This window comes from Rhynchophorus ferrugineus, unplaced genomic scaffold, assembly GCF_030347505.1.
Source record: "Rhynchophorus ferrugineus isolate W39M unplaced genomic scaffold, kcgeb_rfMv2 rfM6, whole genome shotgun sequence".
Lineage (NCBI taxonomy): Eukaryota > Metazoa > Arthropoda > Insecta > Coleoptera > Curculionidae > Rhynchophorus > Rhynchophorus ferrugineus.
Genome location: NW_027472585.1, coordinates 32177010 through 32188062, shown reverse-complemented (window position 1 = coordinate 32188062; position 11053 = coordinate 32177010).

Genomic DNA, 11053 nt, shown 5'->3' with positions numbered 1-11053 from the left:
TTCCCAGTATAACGACGTGAGAAGGAATCCGCAGTAAACGTGTCCTTATTCCATTCAAATAAAGGGTACGGATAATTGAGAGTGAGTCGGTGACCAGGGGATGGTTGAACTTCTGTTCCAGGAAACAACCGAAAGCATTTCAGGAGTTGGCCGGGATTAGCCATTCTTTGAAAGATTGTGTTGTGATGTAGGATAAGCTTTGAATATGGCGAAGAGTTCAGCGGTCAATACCAAATCCTGTTCAGGGAGCTTGAAACGGAATGCCCGGTTGTCCACCACAAATGCACTGCCAAGTCCGCTGCGAGATTTGGAGCCATCGGTATATATGTGTTTGCTGTCAGGGTAAGAATGGAAAAGTTCACAGGACTTGGACCATATAACGTAACTATAATGTCCTCTTTTATAAAATTAATATAAAAATATCTTTGTAAAGGGGGTAATTAAGGTCCAACGGTGAAAATTGAGGTAATGGACAAAGAGGGGATGCAACAAGCTAATTACTGCCCTGGAAAGAAGATCAGCAATTATATGAGAGCTACGAGTGGAGTAGTTAGGGATAAGACGCTCCAAGACAGCTGGATGGAGGTCAGATTTAAGAAAGATTTTTTTATTAATCTTCATGAGTCCACAATCTGCCCTATTGGCAATACGTATTTCTTATGTCTATATTATCACTACATAGTATAAAACAAAGTCGCCTTTTCTGTCCCTATATCCCTATGTGCGCTTAAATCTTTAAAACTACGCAACGGATTTTGATGCGGTTTTTTTCAATAGATAGAGTGATTCAAGAGGAAGGTTCATATGTATAATACATGTATAATATACTAAGGAAACATTGCTAATTTTAGAGGTTTCTAACGTGATCTCGTAAATTAACCTATTTTTTTAGACTTATTTAGCAATTAGCAAAAACGCTGCCTAACCCTACGAGTTAGATCAAATTAATGTACTACAGTATTGTACACCATAAAAAGGGGTGCAAAAAAGTCCGCGATGGTATATGTTTATCTTTTAGGGATAACCCACATTAACCATTTTTATTGTTTACTTTTTACGTGAGAAAATGGCTTATTTACGAAGCTATTTTAAGCAATACAGCATTAATCCTTATCGAATTAAGTACCTTAAATACAGTGTGCAATTAATATAGATCAATATGGGTCCTTACAGCATGTAAATTAAACAAATATTTTCGGAGATATTACAAATTTAAAATTTGCGTTTAAAAATGTGCAATGTAATAAAAATTGTATGAATTTAGATATTCCAAAGATAGCAGGAAATCTTCATAGTAAGTATAGGGGAAGAGGAATTGTTTTACTCCAAATTTAATGCGTGCAGGCCAAGGGCAGTAATGAATGAAGCAAAAATACTGGATCGATTTTAATCATGTTTTCATTGAGTGACATAGGCATATATATTTTATGCCTGTGCAAAGTCGGAGCGGGCCGCTATGTTTTTATATACAACGTTCATATTTTTTCTGTAGTGTATTTAATTTAGTATCAGCATTGCACCCGTGCGAAGCCGGGTCGCTAGTATATATATATATATATATATATATATATATATATATATATATATATATATATATATGTATGTATATATAGCCATATATATATATATATATATATATATGTATACATGGCATGTAGAAAATCACTTCATTAAGCAATCTTCTGTATTAAAATATTATCTTAATTGATTAGTCTTATTCTAAGGCTTATTCTGAAGTCTACATATGTCCAGTAATCAGGTCATGTTAAACGTTTTAGTCTACGCACTTCACTATCACGTCGCATATTTAGCTGATTAGCGAGTACATTGGGATGTATTAACACTCTTTCGAAGTACTTCACACAAACACGTTGAATTACACTCGTTATAGGTTCTAGAGGATTATCGCGTTGTATCACTTTATTTGAAATATAGTACGGAGCATCAACAATGGCACGCAATACCTTATTTTGGAACCGTTGAATGATGGATATATTAGATTTGCCAGCGGTAAGAAAGATGGTAGAGCAAACGATCTCACAGCGAACTTCAGTAAGACTGCACAAGTTAATTGCAGGGGAGGATCGACAGGCACCCAGCCATATTCTTAGTGCAGTATTTTGAATGTCATCTAAGGATTTGAGGTAAATTGGAGCAGCAGCGATTAAGACTAGGGAGCTATAGTCTAGCTTAGGAAGGATGCACCTGTGTGCCGGTTAGATAGCCAACGCAGCATTTGCATGTCTCTGGAACAGCGAGTTTTAAGTCCGCTGATGTAATGCTTCCAGGACAATCGGCAGTCGAAAATGTGTCCCAGGAATCTTATACGACCAAGAGTTTTGGTTGGAGTATCATTAAGAGAGAAGGAATAGACGCGGGTATAGTTGCTCCTCCAACAGAAGTGGATTACAGAGGACTTTGAAGGAGAGATAAGGAATCCGGTGGAGGAGGGCCAGGAATTAAGACGGTTTAATGCTCCTTGAAAGAGCCTTTCTCCAAGGTTTGGAGATTTGACCGAGCAATAAATAAGTTGGTCGCCCTCAAAAAATCGGTAGGTGAGCTCTGAGTCGAAGAATTTAGTTATTGAATCAAGGTCTATTACCTAAAAAGTAAGACTTAAAACTAAGCCTCGAGGGACTACAGTCGAGAACGGGTAGGTGGAGGAGAGAAAACCTCCCGAACAGATTCGGAAATATCCGTTGCTGAGAAAATTCTTGACAAAGTCTAGGATAGTAATCATGAGTCCGAGGCAGTGTAATTTGTTGATTTTCAAAGACCTATTGACTCTAGCCAATATTTCTTACATGTTCTTACAAAAATTTGGCTTTTTTAAAATGAGGTAACGGTATTGAGAAATCAAATGTTCGAAAAATTCTATTATGAAAAATAATAATCTAAACCAATATGTAGATTGAGTATCAAAGTTAACATCAAATTATAGTTTTCAAATTATTCGTTCACCTGACTCAAATCTCTAAACTGATTAAAGCACTTTTTCACACAACAACCAATTAAAAACGTGAAAAAGTGAAATCCTAAATGTGACACTGTGTAGTAAATAATTGTCTCTTTCCCTTGCCAGAATGATAATAAGCGCATAATAAAAAAACGCGAAGAGGGAGAATAAATGAATAAATTAGTTGACGTGCAGATGTTTTTACGCCCACACGAATATAAATTTCACCGTTTAATTATCTTCGACAATGAATTACATTCTTTACAGCTTTTTCATTATTAGAGGCGGAGTTAATTTTCCTGTTTGGAGTTTTATTCAGCTCTTAATTATGCCTCTATTAGCAAGATTATAAGAACTAGAAAAAATGGATGTTTGCTTTTTTTAATAAACTTTACCCATCCAGGAAATTTCACTCGTCAATTCGGCGATTTAATTTTACAAATAAATTATATATTTTTTTTACTCTTTCTGATTCCACAATCTGTCCTATAGGTAATAAGTATTTCTTATGTCTATATTATATTTACATGGCATGCAGAAAATCACTTCATTAAGCGATCTTCTGTATAAAATATTATCTTTATTAATTAGTCTTATACTAAAGTCTACATATGTCCAGTAATCAGATCAGGTGGTGTTAAATGTTTTACTCTACGCACTTCACTATCACGTCGCATAATTAGCTGATTAGCGAGTACATTGGTATGTACTGACACTCCTTCGAAGTACACAAGCACGCTGAATTACACTCGTTATTCATTCTAGAAAAATATCGCGTTGTATCACTTAATTTGAAATATAGTACGGAGCATCAACAGTGGCACGCAACACACCGAACTGTTGAATGATGGATATATTAGATTTGCTAGCGGTACCCCATAGTTTTGTTCATTTTGAATTAGTTCTTGCAGCTCTTTTATTGCCTTATTAAATTTTTTTTTAATTCTCTTCAGTCCTTGGATGTTGCCAATTCCGTCGTAACTACCTTTTTTTTGCTATCTTTTTCTGTATTGTACATGATATATGTGTATTTTTTCTTGGAAATGTTTCACTGTTGGGAGTCGCGGAATATGCTGCCTCCTGTATATTTTTTGTAATGTTTATTGCTGCTAATTCCATGTCAATTTCAGTTTGTAATGGTAAGTTTCGGTCTAAGTTTTCTCTAAATGAGGACCAGTTAGTTCTATTATTGCACATAGAAGGGGGTTTATCTTTGATTGTAATTTTTGAAACCACTGTCACTACTATTGGTGAATGATCAGAATACAGGCCAAAACATGATTATGCATGACACTTTTTTGTATCAATATTTTTTTGTAATACAGAAATCTATAGTATCGGGTTTTTTATTTCTGTCTGAAGGCCAATATGTTGGTTCACCAGTAGAGATATGTTGTAAATTATCTATCTTTATTGCTTTTAGTAGTTCTCTACCTTTTGAGGTTATTATTCTTGAACTCCATATTAAATGTTTTGCATTGTAATCTCCTCCGGCTATAAATCTATTACCTAGCCTACTGAAGAATTCTTGAAAGTGTTCTGCCTTGTTGTTATGTTTGGGTGGCCAATAAATCGCAGACATTGTTAATGGTCCATGGACTTCCTCTATAGATATACTGGTGGCTTGCAGGTAGTTTTTGCCGAATTTTTCTTTTTCGAAATGCTTTATATCATCTCGAATGATTATGGCTGTACCTCCATGTGCTTTATCATCAGGGTGATTTGTATGATAAAGTTTATATTTGGAAATTTTCAAATAATGTTTGTCCGTAAAGTGTATTTCGGAAATCATCATAGCGTCAATATTTTGTTCAGTTACGAACATTTTTAGTTCCCTGGCGTGTTGTTGGAACCCAATGGCATTCCAAACTGCGATTTTGTAGCTAATGGTTTCGGGAATTAGGCAAGTTTGCTGACGACGGTTGTGAGTAGACCAAGCATTGTACTCGTTTGATCCATTAGTTTGGCCATCATGTTTTCTAATCTAAAAATGTTAAACATTTACGACCTCGTTGCCTTTTTCAGCTAGGGCTACCTTGATGGTGTTAAAGTCCGTTCCGTAATGTAATCCTTTTAACACGAATTTAAATATTCTCTTGGATTTTAGTCTGAATGTATGGTATTGCGTGTTTCTTTTATCTAATTGTTTTACTAGAACTTTAAAGTGCTTCGCTTCGAACAATTGGATTTGTATTGTTTCATAGCTTACTCTTTTAATTGTGTAGTTCGTAGTAATGGTAAGAGGTCATGGATATGTTTTATTACTCCTACCTTATTGACTGTTATTGGTGGTGGTTTGGGAACAACTTTTTCAGGGCTTGTTTATATATTATCTTCAATTACTTCCGACAGGTTGCTAAAGCTGTTTTTTGTCTCTTTTGGTTTCTGTAACCAATAGTCACTGATTCTTGTTTGTTTTCTCGCGATTTCTTCTTCTGGGCTTCTCAATCTTTTTTTTGTTAATGACTGTAGTCCATTCTGATGGTGGAATTTGCGTTATTGCTGATTGTTCTATCTTATATCAAAGTGTGCAGGTGATTTGGTTGAATCGCTGTGTTTTGCCATCTTTATATTTTTAATATTTTATTTTATTTACTTCCAGAGGATAAAAAATAAATTAAATACATTCTTTATTTCACGCACTTAATTTTTCACTTATGTATTATTGTTTGCACTAGTTTTTGACCAAAAATACTATAAATGAATTTCAAAAGGACTGTTGTAAAATAAGGGGAAATAATTTTAAAACATTAATAAAAATGAGATGCAGTTTTTTTGTCTTGTCACGTAAACAAGTATTCACAACACTTTAGGTCCGCTGAAAGGTGGATAGCCGCATCTGTTATGCGTTTTTAACACTCAATTAAATAACCGTAATAAAATACTGGGTTTTTTTAAAGAAAGGTATCTTTCTAGAGCTCGGAGCGTATTGAAAATACGTCTTCACCCCAAGAAGGTTGGAACCGAACTAAATAAATTATATGAACTTTATATTAATTTCGAAGCATACTTTTGTAAATTCAGGGCACTATATTAGGAGAAATTCTACCACCAACAACTACCTTTCATTCTGGCTCAATCTGAATTTCAACAAATGTCTTTTTAGTTATCTAAGAGCTAATTTTCGATTATTCTCTTCAATCGACATGTAGATTCCTTCTCTATACACATTTGTTATTTTTTAAGAACTATACTATTATCCGCTGACTTGGTTGGTACAGTGATTAAGGCGACAGGACAGTATATTTGCGATGACATGTGTTGATATCAGAAATAGGGGGTTGAAGAGCTATTCATAATTTATCATTACTTTTTTATGTTCGTAGAAAAGATACAAGTAGCGGTCAACATGATCTACAAATGGAGATTGGAAAATACAGCTTTATAGCTCGAAATCAGTCCATGTTAGTTTTGCGCTGCAGAGAAATGACAAAAACTTTATTATATCACTTGACGGATGTCCAGTTCCTTAACCAGAATCAGCCAAGTGCTTCAGAATACACTTTGATGGTAGGTTGAACTGGAAATATCATGTTAGACAAAAACAGAGTAGATTAGACTCAAAGTCAAGCAACTGTACTGGTTAATCGGAAAATACTCTCAAATTAACATAAAATCAAAGAGATTGGTTTATCAGTCATTCATAAAGCCAATGTGGACCGATAGGATACAAATATGGGGTTGCACTAAGACATCAAACCAACTAGTAATTCAACGTACCCAAAAAAAATCTACGATTAATTACTAATGCGTATCTAATCGAGCTGAACGATGACATCGAAATCAAATGGATACACGAAGTGATCTAAGATATCGCTTTAAAACATGACATAAGATTGCTAAATTATAGCAACGTTTATAAATATTTTATTAAGCATATCTAATGAAATCTGTAACTAATAGAAAAATTATATGTTATATCTAAAAGTATTGAAATATAAATAAATAATTAGATTTGTTCAAAATGATCTGCGATCAGGGAATGCACTGTAGAAATAGAAATTGCTTCCAAAACGTGTTAATCATATAATCAAATATTAAAATGTTGTACACTAATTAAAATAACTATCACAAGATAGTGATAACAAAATAGATTCATCCGAAAATAAGTTTTCGGTTTAACAAGGATAATAGGGACAGTACAATAATGATTTAATGTTATTTCTAGTCGCCGAAAATGAAATAACGCCGAAATGAACGACGGCAGGCGTAAGATGGTTATTTTATGGCGGCGGTCGCTGGGGTGAAACGTAGTCCTCCGACTATAGTACAGTCAGATCGGTGGCGTGCCTTGTGCAAAGGCCGTTTCCGGTATCGGATGCACAATGCAGCTTCCGGTCCCTGACAATTGACGAACGCACTCTCGCGGAGGCTCGTGAAGGCTCCGACGTCGTTTGTTATTCGCCCCATGCTCGACGACGATGGCGGAGAGCCAGTGGCGTCAAACGCCCGTCATCCGTGTCCAAAGAAAATGAATCAGCTCCCTAACAATCAACTGAAACACAATAAACAGTTATAATTGGCATTGAGATGCAATATTCTTCAAGGGAGACGTCTTAAATGAAACCATGAAACTGTTGATTATTTGATCACTACTATGTTTATCTTTTGATACTGATATTTTATGACTAATTTTTTGGAAATATTTATGTATTTATTATTTATATTTTTCTATATATATAGGCGGAAATCGTCAGTCAGAGCTTTTATTATATGTACAATGGTGTCTTTACACCTTTAAATTATATTATTCTATGTTAATTATATTAAATGATAATTAAAGGAATGAAGGTTACAATAGATAAGTTACAACAGACAATATTGTCGACCCAATCTTATTTTAATATGAACGAAATTCTTAATTGTTAACACTTATCACATCTCACAGTCAGAGCAAATATCCCGTTATTTTCCATACGAGCAGGGCTATGTCAGTAGCACCATGTAACACCTTTCTTCTGAAGAAAAAGTGGGATGTATGTAGTCATAGTCCCTTCTTGGCACTTTACAGTGGCAACAAATTTATTTGTGAATATCGACGCTACTTTCGCACGTCAGACATTTGTATTCTTCAGAATTTTGCTGTTTATTACGCCGAAACACGCTATTCAATATTTCTGCTAAATGTATAATTAAGAATATAATAAATAATGAGTATATTAATCAGGGTGTAATTTAAATCAATATTAATTTTTTTTTCTTATTCCGGTGTCATCTACATAAAATGCTTTGTGGGAAAGTTTGTAGACTGGGAAATCAGCCATATCTAGGTTGAAGAGGGCTGGAGCTAGTGGAGCACCTTGCGGGACTCCTGCGGTAATCTGTTTACGAAAGGAGACTGCGTCACCGATCCTCACTTGAAAGGACCTACCGTCCAAGTATGAATCTATCAGGGAGATTAGGTCATTCGGTAGACCAAGCTGTTTATTTTATTTTGGCACTTATATTTTAAAGAATTAGTATGTTTTAATAGATTGAATTGTAAGGATTTATTAAAAATATCAATATATATTGCAAAAACTTATCCATATTTTTTAAAAAATATTGAAAACGATACATCGATATATATATAAAAGCAAAATTACCTGCTTTGGTAGATTCACCCGGTGACGTATCTATTCTTAAAAGCTCCGCTAAAACTCGTTCAAATTGCGGCTGAACGTGGCCAAGTACTCCGTTAAAGAGGCCACACGGGTGCTCTTATGGCCGAATATAAGCAATTGAGGTACATATCGCACGAATAGATATTTCATATCCAAATATTCATGTAAAATGTGATGTATTTGCTCAGGTAAGATGCCTACAGCCTCAGCCACCTCATTTTCATTATCCGATCGTCTAATATGATTCATGTATTTTATCAATGATTTCTGGTGTGACGGTCTATTTTGGGTGGCCTGAATATTGGGGATCATTTGTGCTGGTTCGACCACAACGGAACTCAGTAAACCACATATTAACCATTGAAATCTATGGTACAGAGTGTCGATAGTGTTATCAAGCGTCCTTGGTTTCAGTAATGTCTTTTTGGACAAGAAATGATGACTAAAATGAAAAATTAACATTCGAGACATTGTCTACTGTTGATCGCTGTGAAACACAATCTTAATGGCCTCAACTTGCTCAAAATCTCACAACAGTCTATTAACAGATGGCAGTTGAGCGCAGCAGAGATGCATTTAAAGCTACTGCACGGAAAATTCAATAGATCACTAATTTATAAAACAGTCCTGGTACATAAAATGTATGCTGGTATATATTTCGAGAGATTATAATATACATTTTGATAATGATAATTCAATATATTCCGTAACAAAAACAGTTGAACCTTTGCAGAAATTGTATATGGCAAAACAATATTGTGGTCGGCATAAATTAGAGATACAAAACATGATTTGTGACCGTTGTGTCTCTTCCGAAAAGAAACGTTTGATGTACGGTTTCCTGGGGACGCTGCTGTCCATTCCGTCCACCGGATCTATAGCATCTGTAAACAACAGTCGCCGTCTGAGAGGAAATTGCTACAAGATCGACGCTAACCATTTCTTAACACCCCATTCCACAGCGATCTAAAATTGATACATATATTCCCGTTCGGTAGACGTCGAATAATAATCACACAGTATAATATAAAAGAAATGGAGAAACAATGGAATAAACAAGGGAATAAAAAACAAGGGAATAAATGTTTTTTGAATAAACATTAATAATAACTCGCATTGTTGCATTGTCAATTATGAGTCATGTAGATTACAAGAAAATTATATAAATTTAATTAAAAATGGTTAATATGAAGTAACGACATCTACTTAACTTTCCGATTATATATGAACTAAATCCAACATATTTTCAAAGTTTAGTAGGTTTATTATCGATTGCAACTCTAAACTGTTTAACTAGTTCATTGTATAAAAGATGGCGCCACAAATCATCATTTTGTAGCGACCTCCACCAGTTACTAGATAACACCCACTACGTATATACCCACACTGCTATCTACGGTTGGCAATGCGTGAATTTTTTTCTAATATTTTTTCTACAAAGAAGTATATTTTAATTGTAAAATAACATGTCGACATAAAAAACCTAATGTTTTCGATGGAGAGTATCGAACTTTCGTGTGAATTTCCACCCTCCCTCCCCCAGTCATAAATGAATTTTGCAGGGAAAAGTATGACTGGATCGGAAAAAGTTTGATTCAAGTATCAAACTTTTGTTTTGCGATACCCCCTCCCTTTAGACATCAAGTGTTTGTATAGACATTTCGTGTTCACCGATATATCAATATCGATATTTTTCTCCGCAGTCGATAATTGAAATCGTAACTGAAAGGCCTGGCACACGACGTTGCCAGTTCTTGTAAATTATATGTAAAGTTGAAGAATATAATACAAACAGAAGAAATTATCTTGAATACACATATCTACCTAACATTTCCTTTGCAGCTGAAGTTTATCTTGCTTCAATACTTGTAAAGTCACGTTTATGTCTTGTACCTGCGGAATTCAATCGATTTGATTACTAAATATCTTTACAATTTAATAAGTCTAGTTTTTGCAATAAGTCTGATTGGTTACGATTATATTTCTATCTGATTTTAATAAAAATAACTTACTTTTATAAATCGATAACACTCGAATTTAGAAGTGGTCATATTTCTACCTGCAATAGGAATACACAATCTTAATAAATTAGGATTTAGTTATTCTTTCAATGTTATGTTTCGAAGACTCAAAATATTTAACTGAGTCAGACTTCAATGTTTCTTATTCAACTTAATGTTTTGGAGTGACTGTATTTGATCAAAGAGCTTTGATTTTAATGACATGTGCTCACGCAAAATGTTTTTCACGATATTTGCAAATAAATGATTCATTCATTAGTGTCTACTATTTATAATCAAAACATGCACGGTACAATAACAAATAAACTGTAAATTAATATAAACAATCAACAGCTACTAGAGCTAACCAGGGTAGCCAACATCGGTGCCAGGGTCAGAACAAAAATGGCTGCTGTAATTCATTGCATTCTACATCTCGGTTGTTTGCAAATGGCAACGTCGTATAATTAGGAGGAAACTGACAATGTTTACCG